We start from the raw sequence: 18,752 nt of genomic DNA, 5'->3' as shown, positions 1-18,752 counted from the left end.
AGTGATTTATCTGAAGCCATTGAATGCCCTTCTTGATCCCCTTTACAGGCTCCTTCTCCTATATTCAACCTCTAATTATCTGCAGTTGTCAGGGTTTGGTCCTGGGTCTTCCTCTGGCCTCCAACCTCTCTCTTCCCTGGATTTCAATATTATGTAATTGCTAACTACTCCTAAATTTTATCTCTACCTTTGACTTCTCTTCTGAGGCTTTCTCCCATGCAACATTTTCACTTAGTTGTCAATAGGCAGAACTCTTGATTTTTCTCCCCTCTTCTTCTCCCTTAGTCTTTCCAATCTCAACAGATGGCTCCACTCTCCATCCACTTCCTATATCCAAAAATCAGTTGTCCTTCTACACTCCGTTTGTTAAGAAGCAGAGAAATCTTTCAAAGATTTAAAAGGCACACAGATTAGATATGAAGAAATAAAACTGTCCCTATTTGCAGATGATGTTTTTCTGTGTAAAAAATCCCAAGGTATCTGTAAAAGTCCCAGAACTAATAAGTGATTTTAGCAAGGCTGCATGGTACAAGAGAAACATACAAAAATCAATTGCATTTCTATTTTTTATTTTTTTATATTTTTATTTTTTTATTTTTATTTATTTATTTGAGAGAGAGAGAATGAGGGACAGAGAGCACGAGAGGGAAGAGGGTCAGAGGGAGAAGCAGACTCCCCGCTGAGCAGGGAGCCCCATGTGGGACTCGATCCCGGGACTCCAGGATCATGACCTGAGCCGAAGGCAGTTGCTTAACCAACTGAGCCACCCAGGCGCCCAATCAATTGCATTTCTATATACTAACAACAAACATGTGGAAACTAAAATTAAAAATTATACCATTTATAATCACTCCAAAGCAAATGAAATATTTAGCTATTAACTGAAAAACAGTACAGAATCTGTATGCTGAAAATCAGAAAATGCTGATGCACAAAATCAGAGATCTAAATAAATGGAGAGACATATTGTGTTCATGGATTAGAAGACCCAACATAATAAAGATACCAGTTCTGCCCAAATTTCTCTATATGTTTAATGCAATTCCTATCAAGACTCCAGAAAGGTTTTATTATTTTTTTGCAGTCATACACAAACTTATTCTAAAAATTTCCATGAAGAGACAAAGAAGCTAAAACAGATAAAAACACTATGCCAAAGAAGAATAAAGTGAAAAGAATCAACCTTGACTTCAAGATTTATTATATAGCTACAGTAATCAAGACAGTGTGGTATTGTGGAGGGATAGATACTTAGATCATTGGAACACAATACTGAGTACAGAAATCAACACACGATTTTTGACAAAGGTACAAAAGCAACTTACTGGAGGGATAGAGAGAGCACCAACAGATGGAGCTGGAATAGATGCACTTCTGTAGGCAAAAACCAAAAATCCCAAACCAACCTAAATCTGTCAACTTACGAAAAACAAAACAAAACAAAACCCTCAAAATGGATTACAAGCTTAAGTGTAAAACAAAAAATTATAAAACTTTTAGAAAAAAAAGTAGAAAATCTTTAGGACTTAGAGCTAAAGAATTGGCACCAAAAGCCCAACTTATTTTTTTTTAAGTTAAATTCAATTTAGTTAACATATAGTGTATTATTAGGTTCAGGGGTAGAATTTAGTCATTCATCAGTTGCATATAACACCCAGTGCTCATTACATCAATTGCCCTCCTTAATGCCCATCACCCAATTACCCCATCCTCCCGACCACCTCCCCTCCAACAACCCTGTTTGTTCTCTATAGTTAAGAGTCTCATGGTTTGCCTCCCTCTCTATTTTCCTCTTATTTTATTTTTCCTTCCCTACCCCTATGTTCATCTGTTTTGTTTCTTAAATTCCACATATGAGTGAAATCATATGGTATTTGTCTTTCTCTGACTGACTTATTTTGCTTAGCATAACACCCTCTAGTTCTATCCACATCGTTGCAAATGGCAAGATTTCATTCTTTTTGATGGCTGAGTAATATTCCATTGTATATATAGACATTACATTGTGTATATATATAATATATATATGTGTGTGTGTGTATATATACACACCACACCTTCTTTATCCATTCATCTGTCGATGAACATCTAGGCTCTTTCCATATTTGGGCTATTGTGGACATTACTGCTATAAACATTGGGGTACATGTGCCCCTTCAACTCATTATTTTAGTATTCTTTGGATAAACACCTAGTAGTTCAATTGCTGAGTTGTAGGGTAGTTCTATTTTTAACTCAAAAGCCCAACTTATAAAAAGAAAAACTGATAAATCAGACCTCATTCAAATTAAAAACTTTGCTTTGTGAAAGGCCTTGTTAAAAGAATGAAAATACAAACTATAGACTGGAAGAAAATATTTTCAAAGCACATATATGACAAAAGATTTGTATATAGAATACATAAATCACTTTCAAAAGTTAACAGTAAGAAAACAATCCAAATAGACATTGGGCAAAAGACATGAACAGACATTTCACCAAAGAGGATAAGCAGATGGCATATAAGCCCATGAAAAGATGTCCAACATCATTAGCCGCTTAGAAAATGCAAATTAAATCCACAATACCTATCAGAATAGCTAACACCATATACCTATCAGAATAGCTAAAAATAGTGATAACACCAAATGCTGGTGAAGATGTAGAAAAACTGGATTATTCATACATGCTGGTAGGGATTTAAAATGGTACAGCCACTCTGGGAAAAAGTTTGGAAGTTTCACATAAAATTAAACATGAAACTACCTTAGAGCTTAATAATTACACACTTGGGCATTTATCTCAGAGAAAGGAAGACTTGTGTCACATAGAAACCTGAACATAGAAAAACCTATTCATAGCAACTTTATCTGTAAAAGCCAAAAACTAGAAATGGCCCAAATTTCATTCAGTAGGTAAATGGATATCCAATTGTGGTACATTTATAACATGGATTACTATTTGGCAATAAAAAGGAACGTATATTGGTACAAACAACAACTTGGATGAATCCTGAGAGCATTATGCTGAATAAAAACAGCCAATCTTAAAAAAAATTGCACACTTTATGTTTCCATTCATATAACATTCTTGAAATAATAATGTTATAGATATGGTAAAGAGATTATAGGTTGCCAAGGGTTTAGGTGAGGAAGGGGGATACATGTGGCTATAAAAGGGTAGTATAAGAGAACTCTGTGCTGATTTGTATATTGATTGTGATGGTGGTTACATGAATTTACACACGTGGCAAAACTGCATAAAATTATATATACACATACACAAATAAATACATGTAAAACTGGTAAAATCTGAATAAATTCTGTTTATTCTACCAATGCCAATATCCTGGTTTTGAAATTGTGCTAGAGTTATGCCAGATTTTTCCATTGGGTAAAATTGAGTGAAAGGTACATGGAACTTGTATTTCTTTGCAACATTCTGGGAATCTATAATTATTTCAAAATAAAAAGTTAACAAACAATAATATGAAATATAGATAGGGTTATAACACTCTTCTGTTTATAACCCCTTCAGTATTTTTCCATTGCTCTCAAGAAAAATTTCTCACATGGCTTACAAAGCCGGTATGAGCTAGCCACTGTCCACTTTTCCCCCTTGCTTACTATTTTCCTGTCACATAAGCCACCTGTCAAATCTTAGACCATGGTAACAGCTCTTTCCAGCCACAGGACCTTGTTTTTTCCTGTCCTGTTTGCATATATCCTTTATACGTTTTTCTCTCTTTTTAATGGATTTCAACTTAAATATCATCTCTTAGGAAAGGCCTTCCCTGACCATTGTATTTCTTATGGCACTATGATGTTAATTTCATTCATTGTGCTTACTACAATTTGGATTATTTATCTTTTCATTGACTTTTTATCTTCTCTCCAATTAGACTGCAAGTTCCTCAAGAGCTGGAAATTTTCTTGTCTTGTTTTCTGTTGCATTCTGGCATCTGGCCTTCTGCCCAGCACATAGTTCCAGCTAAATGAGTGAGTAAATCTATGAATTAATGGCAAAGTTGGAATGAACACAATGGTCTGCTATCTGTCACTGCAACACACCTTCTACAGCCCTTTCTGCCTTACTCCTTACCAGATAAAAGCATTGGCAGCAACTTGCATTTCCCCAAAACTTAGTGACTTGAAACAGCACAAACTTACTATCTTACAGCTGTGGAGGTCAGCAGTCCAAAATGAATGCTACTGGGCTAAAATTCATGTGCCAGCAGGACTATGTTCCTTTCTCAAGGCTCTAGAGAAGAATCCATTTTATCGCCTTTTCCAGATTCTAGAAGTAGTCTGCATTCCTTGCTCATGGCCTCTCGCATCTTCAAAGTCAGCAATGGCTGGTCAAGTCTTTCACAGCAATCACTAATACTTTGTCTTCTGCCTCCCTCTTCCACATTTAGGGATCCTTGTCATTACATTGGTTCAGGATCATCAACCTATTTTAAGGTGAGCCTAATTCTACCTGCTACCTTAATTCTTAATTCTTCATTGCCATAAAACAGAAAACATAACACAACATAACAACATATTCACAGGTTCTCTGGATTAGGATGTAGACACATTGGAAGGCCATTATTCTGCCTGCCATACCATTAGACTCCAACTTCCATAAAAAAAGTGACTCCTCTGTTCATAGCTGGACCCAGAGTCTGACATCTAGTATCACTCAATAAATTATTAAAACAAACTTAACTAACATAACCTATGGATAGTATCAGTGTCTAGTACATAGCAGATACACTTACCTTTACCCACTAAAGGTCTTTTTTTCCAGCCCAGCTCTACCCAACATAGTCAGTATGTTCTTCGAGGCTTTGCTTAAAGCTACTTCTTGCATAAACCAAAGTCTTCCTTTTTATTTCTAAGGGTACAATTATGGGTTTTTATGACATATGTTTACTAGCCTGTTAACTTTACTAGGTTCTGAACAGCCTGGATAGTGATGGTCTCATTCATTTCTTAGTTCTCCATAGTTGCTAGCATGTGGTGAGCTCTTACGGAGTTAAGAGTAAAGGGAGTAACACAAGGGAAAGATCAGAGCAAGACAGCGATTGGGGAGTGTAAGGATCAAAAAGAAACTTCTTTCAGTCTTTCATTTCCTCCCATTAAGAAGAATCTCCATTGCAAAGTGGCTAGGGTGCTGGGCATTGGTGAACACATTTGTAGTAAGATATTAGAATCAGATTCTTCCTCCCTCATTCCTCTGTGGGAACATTCAGTTCCCATGAATGCCATCAATCCCAGAACCTGCAGCCCATCTGACATGTATCTCTGCTGAGAGTGAAAGCAGCCTTTTTTAGTTTTAATTCCATGATAGCTCTGCCTCCTGATCTGGCCACTTACTTTGTGATCTCTCCAGTGTTTGGGGGAATATATCACTCTCCTTTGCTGCCCTGTTGCCTCCACCATCCTCTTGGTACATGGAGGGCTGCCCTTTGCCTGTTGAAGGTCATGCCTGAAAGCCTATGTCTTGACTGAATAGCTTTTCCTTTCCCGAAAGTGCAGAAGGTGACTTCCATGCACTTAAAAAAGTGGGTGTGCTTTTATTTTTCTTTTTTCTTCAAAGATACTTTAAACTCTTTGGTCAACATTTTTCATCATTTTCCTTTCAGATACCCAAGGTCAAGTGCTATTTTTAGCCATTGTTCTCCCCACTGGGGTTCTCCTCAGAGCATCCCAGCTACTGCGGCTGTACTTTCATAAGCTTCTTCAAGGGATAGTACACAGGTATCCGCATCTCATCTCTTTCCCCTTTAAGTAGGTTAAATCTTCTACAGATAACTTGCTTACTGAATGTCTAGTTATTCTTGAATAATAACTTGAGTAAGGATAATTGATTGGAAGTAGAAGAAAAGCCCATAACTGTGATTGCTTTAAGAGAGAATATTCTTTACCAAGTGTTCTCTTGAGTAGAGCACTGGATGTGTTTGAAAGAAGTACTTTTTTAAGCCACTGGGAAGCAGGTGAGACCCTGGGGGAACAGGGTGAGCATAAAATGGTTAGTGAAAGAAAAGAGAAGATATTTGTGGGTTGAGAGAAGGGGGAAGTGGAAATGAATGAAAAAGGGAGATGGGGGAGAGAGGGGGAGGGAGAGAAAATAGCCAGCAAGGTGGCTGAAGGCCATGTATTTCAAGATGGGACCCCTTCCCACAATCCCTCAAATCCTTGGTGAAGTATAGCAAAAGCACAAGATATCTGACATGAGTAAATTCTTATAGGAACTGGTGAGGCCAGGTTGGTGCAATGCAAACTTGGAACAACCTAATGCTGTCAGGTTGAAAGCTATGAGATGTATGAAGATGTGAACCACAGGAATTCATAGAAATTGTAGAAAGAGCAAAATTAAAACCAGAATTAGAAATTCCCTGGTTGGTTCTAGGTCCATAAGTGAAAAATATTGTTTAAAAACAGTTACACTTCAGTGTGCAGCAATAGCTGACTTGTACAACCTTCCTTCTGATATCATACTTCAGGGCGTGTGGGTGGCTCAGTTGGTTAAGTGACTGCCTTCGGCTCAGGTCATGATCCTGGAGTGCCGGGATCGAGTCCTGCATCGGGCTCCCTGCTCAGCAGGGAGTTTGCTTCTCCCTCTGACCCTCCCCCGCCTCATGTGCTCTCTCTCTCTCAAATAAATAAATAAAATCTTAAAAAAAAAAGATATCATACTTCAAGACCCAGCTCTGTCCCTACTCTACAAAAAGCCTTCTCTCCTACAGCTCATGTTCTAAGTGGTGTCCCCGTCCTCTAAAATTCTACCTTTATCACCTTTGGTACACAGTTCAGTGCTTAAAGTTAACATCTTGTGTTAGTACAAAGAAATTAAGAAACACAAAGCCTTCAGTGACCTTCTGGAAGTGTTATAGAGAAGAGACATTATGAATGGGTCAGAGGGATGCAAAAGAGTGAGAACAACAGATAATTGTCCTTGCTAATAGTGGCATCTGGGGACAGCAATGGCTACACTATAATTAGTGGTGATCAGAGTCCAGTGTAATTCACAGTATCCAAAGCTGGATAATGGTGCTTTGAGGTAGTCACTAGGGGCTTGAATTTAGGCATTATTTGAGGCTACACAATTATTTGAGGTTTCTCATCCTCCTTGGCATTCTTTTTGTTTTTTAAATTTTTTATTTAAATTGAATTTAGTTAACATATAGTGTATTATTAGGTTCAGGGGTAGAATTTAGTTGTTCATCAGTTGCATATAACACCCAGTGCTCATTACATCAATTGCCCTCCTTAATGCCCATCACCCAATTACCCCATCCTCCCAACCACCTCCCCTCCAACAACCCTCAGTTTGCTCTCTATAGTTAAGAGTCTCATGGTTTACCTCCCTCTCTATTTTCCTCTTATTTTATTTTTCCTTCCCTGCCCCTATGTTCATCTGTTTTGTTTCTTAAATTCCACATAAGAGTGAGTGAAATCATATGGTATTTGTCTTTCTCTGACCGACTTATTTTGCTTAGCATAACACCCTCTAGTTCTATCCACATCGTTGCAAATGGCAAGATTTAATTCTTTTTGATGGTTGAGTAATATTCCATTGTATATATACAGCACATCTTCTTTATCCATTTATCTGTCAATGCACATCTGAGTTCTTTCCATATTCTGGCTACCGTGGACATTGCTGCTATAAACATTGGAGCACATGTGCCCCTTCGAATCATTATTTTTGTATCCTTTGGATGAAAACCTAATAGTGCAATCGCTAGGTTGTAGGGTCGCTCTAGTTTTAACTTTTTGAGGAAACTCCATGCTCTTTTCCAGAGTGGCTGCACCAGTTTACATTCCCACCAACAGTGTAAAAGGGTTCCCCTTTCTCCACATCCTCACCAACATCTGTTGCTTCCTGAGTGGTTAATTTTAGCCATTCTGACAGGTGTGAGGTGGTATCTCATTGTGGTTTTGATTTGCAGTTCCCTGATGCTGAATGATGTTGAGCATTTTTTCATGTGTCTGTTAGTCATTTGTATGTCTTCTTTGGAGAAATGTCTGTTCATGTCTTCTGCCTGTGTTCTCGTCCAGGATTTTGATGGTTTCTTGTCTTGCATTTAGGTCTTTCATCCATTTTGAGTTTATTTTTGTGTATGGTGTAAGAAAGTGGTCCATTTTCTGGGACACCTGAGTGGCTCAGTCAGTTAAGTATCTGTCTTCAGCTCAGGTCATGATCAGTGTCCTGGGATCGAGTCGCCAATTGGGCTCCTTGTTCAGCAGGGAGCCTGCTTCTCCCTCTGCCTGTAGCTCCCCCTGCTTGTGTTCTCTCTCTCTCTGACAAATTAAAAAAAAAAAAGAAAAGAAAGTGGTCTGTTTTCCTTCTGCATGTGGCTGTCCAATTTTCCCAACACCATTTGTTGAAGAGACTGTCTTTTCCATTGGATATTCTTTCCTGCTTTGTCAAAGATTAGTTGACCATAAAGTTGTGGGTCCATTTCTGGGTTCTCTATTCTGTTGATCTATGTATCTGTTTTGTGCCAGTACCATACTGTCTTGATGACTACAACTTTGTAATACAGCTCAAAGTCCAGACTGTGATGCCTCCAACTATGGTTTTCTTTTTCAACATTCCTTTGGCTATTCAGGATTTTTCTGGTTCCATAGAAATTTTAGGATTGTTTATTCCAGCTCCGTGAAAAATGTTGATGGTATTTTGATAGGAATTGCATTGAATGTGTAGATTGCTTTGGGTAGCATAGACATTTTAACAATATTTTTCTTCCAGTCCATGAGCATGGATTTTCCATTTCTTTGTGTCTTCTTCAATTTCTTTCATAAGTGTTCTATAGTTTTCAGAGTACAGATCTTTTACCTCTTTGGTTAGGTTTATTCCTAGGTATCTTATGGTTTTTGGTGCAATTGTAAATGGGATCGATTCCTTGATTTCTCTTTCTGCTGCTTCATTGTTAGTGTATAGAAATGCAACCGACTTCTGTGCATTGATTTTATATCCTGCAACTTTGCTGAATTCCTCTATCAGTTCTAGAAGTTTTTTGGTGGAATCTTTTGGGTTTCCTACATAGAATATCATGTCACCTGTGAAGATTGAAAATTTGATTTCTTCTTTGCTGATTCGGATGCCTTTTATTTCTTTTTGTTGTCTGATTGCTGAGGCTAGAACTTCCAGTAGTATGTTGAACAACAGTGGTGAGAGTAACAACCCTGCCATGTTCCTGATCTTAGGGGAAAAGCTCTGTTTTTCCCTGAGGAGAATATTTGCTATAGATTTTTTTGTATATGGCTTTTATGATATTGAGGTATGTTCCCTCTATCCCTACACTGTGGAGGGTTTTTATCAAGAAAGGATGCTGTATTTTGTCAAATGCTTTTTCTGCATCTATTGAGAGGATCATATGGTTCTTATCCTTTCTTTTACTGATATGGTGTATCATGTTGATTGATTTGTGGATGTTGAACTATGCCTGCTGCTCAGGAATAAATCTCACTTGGTCATGGTGAATAATCCTTTTAATGTACTGTTGGATCCAATTAGCTAGTATCTTGTTGAGAATTTTTCATCCATGTTCATCAGGAATATTGGTCTGCAATTCTCCTTTTTGGTGGGGTCTTTGTCTGGTTTGGGGACCAAGGTAATGCTGGACTCATAGAATGAATTTGGATGTTTTCCTTCCATTTCGATTTTTTGGGACAGTTTCAGAAGAATAGGTATTAATTTTTATCCTCCTTGGCATCTGCTTAAATCAGCTAGATTTAAGTTAAAATAAACAGATTTTATTGCTTTCACTGAATAACCCACCTATATATTTATTTTAAACACGGCTGTAATGAAAATCCTTGAATACAGTTGACCCCCTTATCTACAGGTGATACATCCCAAAACTCCTAGTGGATGCCCGAAATTGCAAATAGTACCTAAACTTTTACTATGCTTTTTCCTATACATACATACATACCTATTATAAAGTTTAATTTATAAATTAGGCACAGTAGATCAACAATAATAAAAAAGAACAATTATAACAATATACTGTAATTAAAGGTATGTAATGTGGTTTCTCTCTCTCAAAATATCTTGTTGTACTTCTTGTGATGATATGAGATGATAAAATGCTTACCTGATGAGATGAAGTGAGGTGAATGATATAGGCATTGTGATGTAGTGTTAGGCTACTACTGGCCTTCTGACAATATGTCCCAAGGATGATCATCATCAGCTTCTTGACCCTGGTTGACTGTGAATAAGTGTAACCATAGAAAGCAACACTGTGGATAAGGGGGGACTACTGTAACAATTTTCAGTACACCACTTTATTTCCTTAGGATAAATTCCTAAACCTGGTTTTCAGTTTCTGAATAAGATAGAATAAGCTCCCACCCATTACTCCGACTGTATATGACTACGAAAATTGAACAGAGTGCATGAGATAGCTATCTGAGGACTTTGAAAAGTAAATAATAGCAGGCTGACGGGAAAAACCCAGAAACAAAAGTACCATCAATTTGGTAGGGAGTTTACTTTTTTTTTTCTCCTGCAGTATCTCCCAGTCAGACTCAATGTAGCCAGAAACTCAGAAGTGAGCACTGTGGCACAGAAGAGCTCCAGGAGAATACTTTAGTTTTGTTGTTGTTGTTGTTTCTTTTTTTTTTTTTAAGATTTTATTTATTTATTTGACAGAGAGAGACACAGAGAGAGAGGGAACACAAGCAGGGGGAGTGGGAGTGGGAGAGGGAGAAGCAGGCCTCCCACTGAGCAGGGAGCCTGATGTGGGGCTCAAACCCTGGGATCCTGACCTGAGCCGAAGGCAGAAACTTAATGACTGAGCCACCCAGGCACCCCTATCTTAATTTTTCTTGCTTGAGGAGTTGGAAAGCTAACTCCTAACACACACACACACACACACACACACACACACACGGGTGGGAGGGGAGAGAAAGGCAGAAATCGCCCTTGATTTAATCTTCCATTTTTTTCTCTCACACCCCAGCCCCCAGGTAATCCTGTCAAGAGGGAGCAGTAGTTGATTTTGATACGAATATGGTGGGTCCAATCCCTGTTGATTTTTAATCTCTATCTTCCTAGCATTTGGCCTGAATTCAGACCCAGTCATGGAAGTGTGTAGCTGAGTAGGAGAAATACAGTCCCAATTTTCTGGCCAGAAGACTGAAAAGGAGAGATCTAAGAAATCAAAAAGTCCTAGGGAGATTACAGAGATGGAAGAGCTTAGAAAAGCAACTGTTAATGAACACAGCTATTATAAACCATTGTTTATGAGCTCCAGGGCTCTCTTCTGAGCCATGAATTGTACATGATATCATAAGTAGCAGTTGACAGTTAAAGTAATGGATAGATCACCTGGATAGAGTACACTGACAGTGCTGGGTTCCAGACTGAGTGATACACAGCCATGACAGACATGAAGAGCATTGCGAAGATCTGACAACTGAACTGATACTGAATACATAGCCTTCAGGTTGAAACTTTTAGCCTAAACCCAATCAGATCCATTTCCTGCTAAAACAAAAACAACACTTTCCATGGGATTTAAACAAGATTCAGAGTATCAAAACATAATACTTAAAATGTCAGGATACAGTCCAAAATTATTTAGCATATGAAGAACCACAAAAATTTCAACTTGCATGGAAAAGGACAATCAACAGATGCTAATGCATAGAAACAAAAATGACAGAATTATCTGACAAAGACTTTAAGTCAGCAGTTATAAAATTACTCAAGCAATTGTGAATACTTTGAAAGAAATGCTAAAAATAGAAAGTCTCAGCAAAGAAATAGAGTACATAGGAAGAATTAGGTATAAATTTTATAACAGAAAATTACAGCAACCAAAGTAAAAAATTCTCTGGATAGACTCAATAGCAAATAGAGGGAGGAGAGGCTCAATGAACTTGGGCTAGATTCTATTGATCTATGTCAATCTGAAAAACAGAAAAAAGATTGGGAAAAAAATGAACAAACCTCAGGAACCTAAATAAAATAAATAAATAATAAAAAATAAAATAAATAAAATAAAATAAAAATAGGTCCAACAGAAAGATATTAATGAAATTAGAAAAGAAAAACAACATAAATCAATGAGACCAAAGGCTAGTATTTCAAAAAGATTAATACAATTAACAAGCATTTAACAGGACTGAAAAGCAAAGAGAAAAGACACAAATTACCAGTATTAGTAAGGAGCAGAAGGCAAGCTGAGGACAAAGCACAAGCTAACACCCTGCAACCTCAGGGTGTCCCATCCACTGCTGGGTGGGATATGTGTGACATTCTTCCAGGAAGCTTCCAACTGTCTTTGTGTTAATACCTTGCTAGAGGGCAAAACAACCTTAATTTGACAAACCAAGGCCTCCAGTATCTTGTAAGTCCTCTTTAGCACATGAAAGTTGTTTTGAAAACCTTTCTTTCCCTTACCTCCCTGAACTCCCAAGTATATAATCAGTCACCCCTCACAATCCTGGTGCAGCAGCTCTTTCTACCCATGAGTCCTGTCCCCATGCTTTAATAAAACCATCACTTTGCACCAAAGACATCTCAAGAATTCTTTCTTGGTCATCAGCTCCAGACCTCACCCCACCAAACCTCACCTATATTCCAAAACCACATCCTTAGGAATGAATGAAAAAGGGGATATCACTGCAGACTTCACAGGCTTTAAAAGGACTACTACCAACTGCTCTAAACATGTATTGAAGAATTTAGATGAAATGTACCAATTCCTCAAAATCTACAAACTATCAAACCTCACCTAAGATAAAATAGAGAACCTGTACTGTCCTATAGCTATTTAAGAAATTGAGCTTGTAGTTAAGATCCTTCCAAAAAATAAATCATCAAACTCAGATGGTTTTATGGGCAAATTCAACCAAATACCAATTCTGAACACTCTTTCAGAAAATAAAAGAGAAGGAAATATTTCCCAGCATTTTATAAGTCCAGCATTACCTCGATACCAAAACTGGACAAAGATAGTACAAAAATGAAAGTACATACTAACATTGTTCATGAAAGTCGATATAAAAATGCTCAAGAAAATATTAGCAAATTATGAAAGGCAATATATAAAAAGGATAATACACTGTAACCAAGTGGGGTTTGGTTTGGGAATGCAAGCTGATTCGATATTCAGAAATTGGTCCAGGTAATTCACTATTAGTAGTCTAAAGAAAAAACACCCCATATGATCATATCAATAGATGCAGGAAAGACATTTGACAAATTCCAAGAGCCATTCTGATGAGAACAAAAGCAAGAAAAATGTAGAAAAAAAATTAAATTTCCTTACTTTGCAACCCAGTGATAAGTATCTGAGACATACAGAGTGTGTGGATATTCCTCAAGGAACTCAGGGCTGCCTTAATGTTGATGTTTTGCTAGAGACTAAAGGCAACCTTAGCTTGACAATAGCCAGACCTCCAAGATCCTCTAAGTCTTCTTTAACATATGGAAATCCCTTTAGAGACTTCTATTATCTCTACCTCCACCCGACTTAAAAAGTATATAATCAGTTGCTCCACACAATCACAGTGCTGCTCTTTCTGCCCATGGGTCGTATCCCTGTGCCATAATAAAGGCACCTTTTTTTTGCACCAAAAATGCCTCTCAAGAATTCTTGACCATTCACTCAGTGGCCCCATATCACATTCCTTTTTTTTTTTAAGATTTTATTTATTTATTCGACAGAGAGAGACACAGAGAGAGAGGGAACACGAGCAGGGGGAGTGGGAGAGGGAGAAGCAGGCTTCCCACGGAGCAGGGAGCCCGATGTGGGGCTCGATCCTAGGACCCTGGGATCATGACCTGAGCCACCCAGGTGCCCCCCCACATCACATTCCTGAAAAAATTCTCAACAAACTAAGAACAGAACATACGATATTGGGATTTATAATATGATATGTATTAGGTCCTTGTTCCTAGCAGAGCTCCTAAAACCCTTGGAATTTCCTGTGAAAAGAGCAAAAAAGGTGTCTCATTATGTTAATGAATGACTTTTGCAAAGCACCTAAGGATAGGGGTTGTCGCCCAGAGAATCAACAGTGTGATTAGAAGATTGGTACTTTTAGGGATACCTGGGAGGTTCAGTCAGTTAATTGTCTGACTTTGGCTCAGATCATGATCTCAAGGTCCTGGGTTGAAAACCGGTGGTGATCCCCACCTCGATCATCCTGCTGATCTCCATGGCAGGGCCCACATGGGACTCCCAGCTCAGCAGGGAGTCTGTTTCTCCCCCTGCCCCTCCCCCAGTTTGTGCTCTCTCTCTGTCTCTCAAATAAATAAAAATCTTAAAAAAAAGGGGGGGGGAATGGAACTTTCGGCCCCTACTCCCCCCCCTCCCACACATACCTCCTGGGGAGATAGTCCAGAAATTCAGTTCAATCATCAATGGTTTAATGATTTAATCAACATGCCTATGTAATTGATGTAGTTTTGGAATGTAGGTGAGGTTTGGTGGGGTGAGGTCCGGAGCCAATGACCAAGAAAGTTGAGACGTCTTTGGTGCAAAGTGATGGTTTTATTAAAGCATGGGGACAGGACTTGTGAGCACAAAGAGCTGCTGCACCAGGATTGTGAGGGATGACTGATTATATACTTGGGAGTTGGGGAAGGTAAGGAAAAACGAAGGTGTCCAAAAGGACTTTCATATGCTAAAGAAGACCTTCAGGGTACTGGAGGCTTTACTATTATCAAGCTAAGGTTGTTTTTCCCTCTAGCAAACCATTAACATTAAGATAGTTGGAAGTTTCCTGGAGGAATGCCACACATATCCCACGGGGGGTGGGGGGTAGGTTGCAGGGTGTCAGCTTGTGATTTATCCTCAACTAGCCTTTTGCTCCATCATCAAAATGAAGTTTCGTAAAACCCCAAAAGGGTTGGGTTTAGAGAACTAATAAGTTGTTGACTATGTGGTGGGTTCTGAGAGAGTGGCATGCCTGGAGAGGACATGGAAGCTTCACATCCCTTCCCACATACCCGGCCTTACACATCTCTTCCATCTGGCTGTTCTGGAGTTAGATCCTTTTATAATAAATTGATAATCTAGTAAACTGTTTCTCTGAGTTCTGAGCTGCTCTCGCAAATTAGTCAAACCTGAGGAGGAGTTTGTTGCAACTTCCAATCTGTAGCCAGCTGGTCAGATGCACAGGTGATAACCTGGTTTTGTGATTTGGGTCTGAAGTGGGAAGGGGAGCAGTTTTGTGGGACTGAGCCCATGGGATATGATTCTATCTCCAGATAGACTGTCAGAATTGAGTTGAAATGTAAGATGCCCAGCTGGTGTCAGAGAATTGCTTAGTGGTGTAGAATACACACACATCAGAACTGGGTGCAGAATTGTAGAAGAGAATCTCCTCAACCTGATATAAGGATACAGGTGCCTACAAAAAAATCTACAGCTAACATCTTGTTGGTAAAAGGCAGAATAATTTCCTTCTAGCATTAGGAACAAGACAAGGATGTCTACTCACCACTGCTATTCAACATGACACTGGAAGCCTTAGCTAATGGAATTGGGAAAAAAGAAACAAACAACTACAAAAACTAAAAAATCATACAGATTGCAAAGGAAGAAATCAAATGATCCTCTTTCATAGACAACATGATTTTCCATGTAGAAAATCTCAAGGAATCATTAAAATAATCTCCTAGAACTAATAAGTGAGATAAGCAAGTTTATAGGATACAAGGTCAATATACAAAAACTAGTCATATTTCTATACACTAATAATGTACAGTGGAGATTTAATATCAGTCAAATTCCCAGCAGGGTTTTTTGGTAAATAGAGACAAAACTATCCTAAATTTTATGGAAAACAAATAAATTGGAATAGCTGAAACAATTTTGAAAAAGAAGAATAGTTTCAAAAACTAGACTACTTGATTTTAAGACTTACAGTAATCAAGAGAATATGACATTGATGAAGAGATAGACACATCAATCAAAGAAATATAGATTAGAGACCACAGAAATAGATTCACACAAATATGCCCAACTGATTTTTTACAAGGACCCAAAATAATTCATTGGGGGAAAGGATAGTTTTTTCAACAAATAGTGTTGGAAGAATTGAACATCCACAGGCAAGAAAAAAAAAATAAACCTTGACCTACACCTTACTCTTTGTACAAAAGTTAACTGAAATAATAAATATCCAAATGTAAAACATTAAACTATAAAACTTTTAGAATAAAACATAGGACACAGTCTTAATGACTTAAACTGAGGTAGAGTTCTTAGACATGAAACCAAAGCATGATCCATAAGGAAAATATTGATAAATTGTACTTCACTAAAATTTAAAATTCTGGTCTCCAAATAAACACTGTTGAAAGAATGAAACAGAAGCTACAGACTGGTAGAAAATATTTACAAATCATATACCTGACAAAGGAATTATAAAGAACTCTCAAACTCAACAATAAAAAAAAAATTTTAAAAATGAGAAAAGACATGAACAGACATTTCACTGATGATAATATACAGGTGGCAAATAAGCACATGAAAAGATATTTAACACAATTGATCACAAGATAAACGTACTTTAAAACCATGACGAGACTGATGAGGGAGCAGAAGGCTAGCCAAGGACAAAGCACAAGCTGATATCCAGCAAACTGCCTCCCTCCCCCACTCCTGGGTGGGATATATGTGACATTCTTCCAGGAAGCTCCCAACTCTCTTAATGTTAATGCTTTGCTAGAGGAAAAAACAACCTTGATAATGGCAAGACCTCCTATCTTGTAGGTCTCCTTTAGCGCATGAAAGTTGTTTTGAAACCTCCCTTTTCCTTACCTCCCCCAATTCCCAAGTATATAATCAGTCTCCCCTCACAATCCTGGTGCAGCTGTTCTTTCTGCCCACAGATCCTGTCCCTGTGCCTTAATAAAACCACCTTTTTGCACCAAAGATGTCTCAAGAATTCTTTCTTGGCTGTCGGCTTGGAACCCTAATGTTCTTTCCTACATCAAGATAACACTACATCTACGAGAAGATGAAAACAAGTAATATAATTCTGAGTATTATAAGAATGTGGAGCAATTGAAACTCTTTGGGAATGTAAACTCTGGTGGGAATGTAAATCTTGAAAATAGTTTGGCTATTTGTAATAAAACAGTTTCTTAAATAGTTAACCATTACTGTATGACTCAGCAATCCACTAGTGTTATCTAGAGAATTGAAGACCTGTGTTCACAAAATACCTGTACACAAATGTTTGTGGCAGCTCTGTTCATAATTGCCAAAAACCAAAATACCATTTAACTAGTAAATGGATAAATAAACTACAGTACATGTATACAATAGAATACACTGCCAGCAATAAAAAGAAACAAACTATTGATAAACACAACTTAGATGATCCTAAAATGCATTTGTGTTGAGTAAAAGAAGATTGCGTACTGTGATCCCAATTATAGGACATTCTTGAAAAGATAGACTATAGGGATTGAAAAACAAATCAGTGGTTGCCAGGAATTGTGGTGGGAAGAGGGTGACTATAAAGGAACAGCAACCAGAGGTTTTTAATGTATACTTACCCTATTGGTGGTTACCTAAATCTACATATGTATAAAATTTTTGAACTTATACACCCCACAAATTTCCTAAACATGGATCTTTTGAGGGTCAAAGTACATATATATATTTAGTCTTTTTTTTTTTTTTTTAAGATTTTATTTATTTGAGAGAGAGAGAGCGCGAACTGGGTGAGGGGCAGAGCTGAGCAGGGAGCCCGATCCGGGGCTCGATCCTGGGACTCTGGGATCATGACCCTCGTGAGCCGAAGGCACACTCTTAATCAACTGAGCCACCTAGGCGCCCCTATATTTAATCTTTTGAAACATATTCCCATATTGGTTTTCAGAAGTGTTGCAATAATTTGCATCCCAATCAGCAGCACCTAAGAGTGCCTGTGCTCCTGCACCCTCCCTCACCATCACCAGGACTTAACATTCTTTATCATCCTTTCCAATTTAATGGGTATAAATGATGTTAGGTGAGCTTTTTAAAAGAGGCGGGGGATGGGAAGAGGGAGGTTGTGTGAGTGTGTGTGTGTAGCAATCAATCATTCAGCCCTAGTTTGTTTTGAGTTGCGTGTATCCATCTCAGGCCATATTGTTAAGTGCTTTTTATATTATGAAATTCCTGTGCTTGTTCCTAAATAGGTATGGAATAAATCTGGTCAGTGTTGTTCTATATTCAGGAATCAGGTAGATGATTTCTGCTGCTGGACATTTTGAGCTGTGAATGGGGAATAAAGGGCCCTATCAGGAACTCCTAAAATGTGTTATTCTTTCTCTTAGATAACTTTGTGTCTCACTGTGGCTGCCACAAAAATGCCATATTATTAGGCCCTTGAAAACATAAGATATAACTAATAGAAATGTCCAGGTGAAGGTAGGACTTGTTTCCTATGCAAAAGATCACATGAATAAGTGCCACAAGTAATCACTTGGGACCCCCAGGCAAAAATTTTAAGAAGAACCTTTGTAAGCAGGCCTTGTCAACACTCTACCCATGTTCCCTTGGATTCAAGTACCGTTTTTTGCATGTGGTCCCCCAGTGTACTTTCACTCCCAATGGCTAGCACCTGCCCACAGGCTGCTGGACCCTCTCTGCACATGGACAGCTGGTAGTGCCAGGGAATTTTTTTGGGGGGAACAACAACAACAAAAATTATATTTATCAATAAAATGATTAGAGCTTTTAAAATGGAATGTACTTGTTCTGGTGGCTAGTGAGCCTGATAGAAATAGGAAGAGATTATCAGGGGTCTGTGAGTGTG

The sequence above is a fragment of the Callorhinus ursinus genome, unplaced genomic scaffold (genome assembly GCF_003265705.2).
Source record: "Callorhinus ursinus isolate GAN/ISIS: 27379988/994484 unplaced genomic scaffold, GSC_fseal_2.0 scaffold1, whole genome shotgun sequence".
NCBI classification, from domain to species: domain Eukaryota; kingdom Metazoa; phylum Chordata; class Mammalia; order Carnivora; family Otariidae; genus Callorhinus; species Callorhinus ursinus.
The sequence above is the reverse complement of the archived record's forward strand: the minus strand, read 5'-3'. Positions refer to the sequence as shown.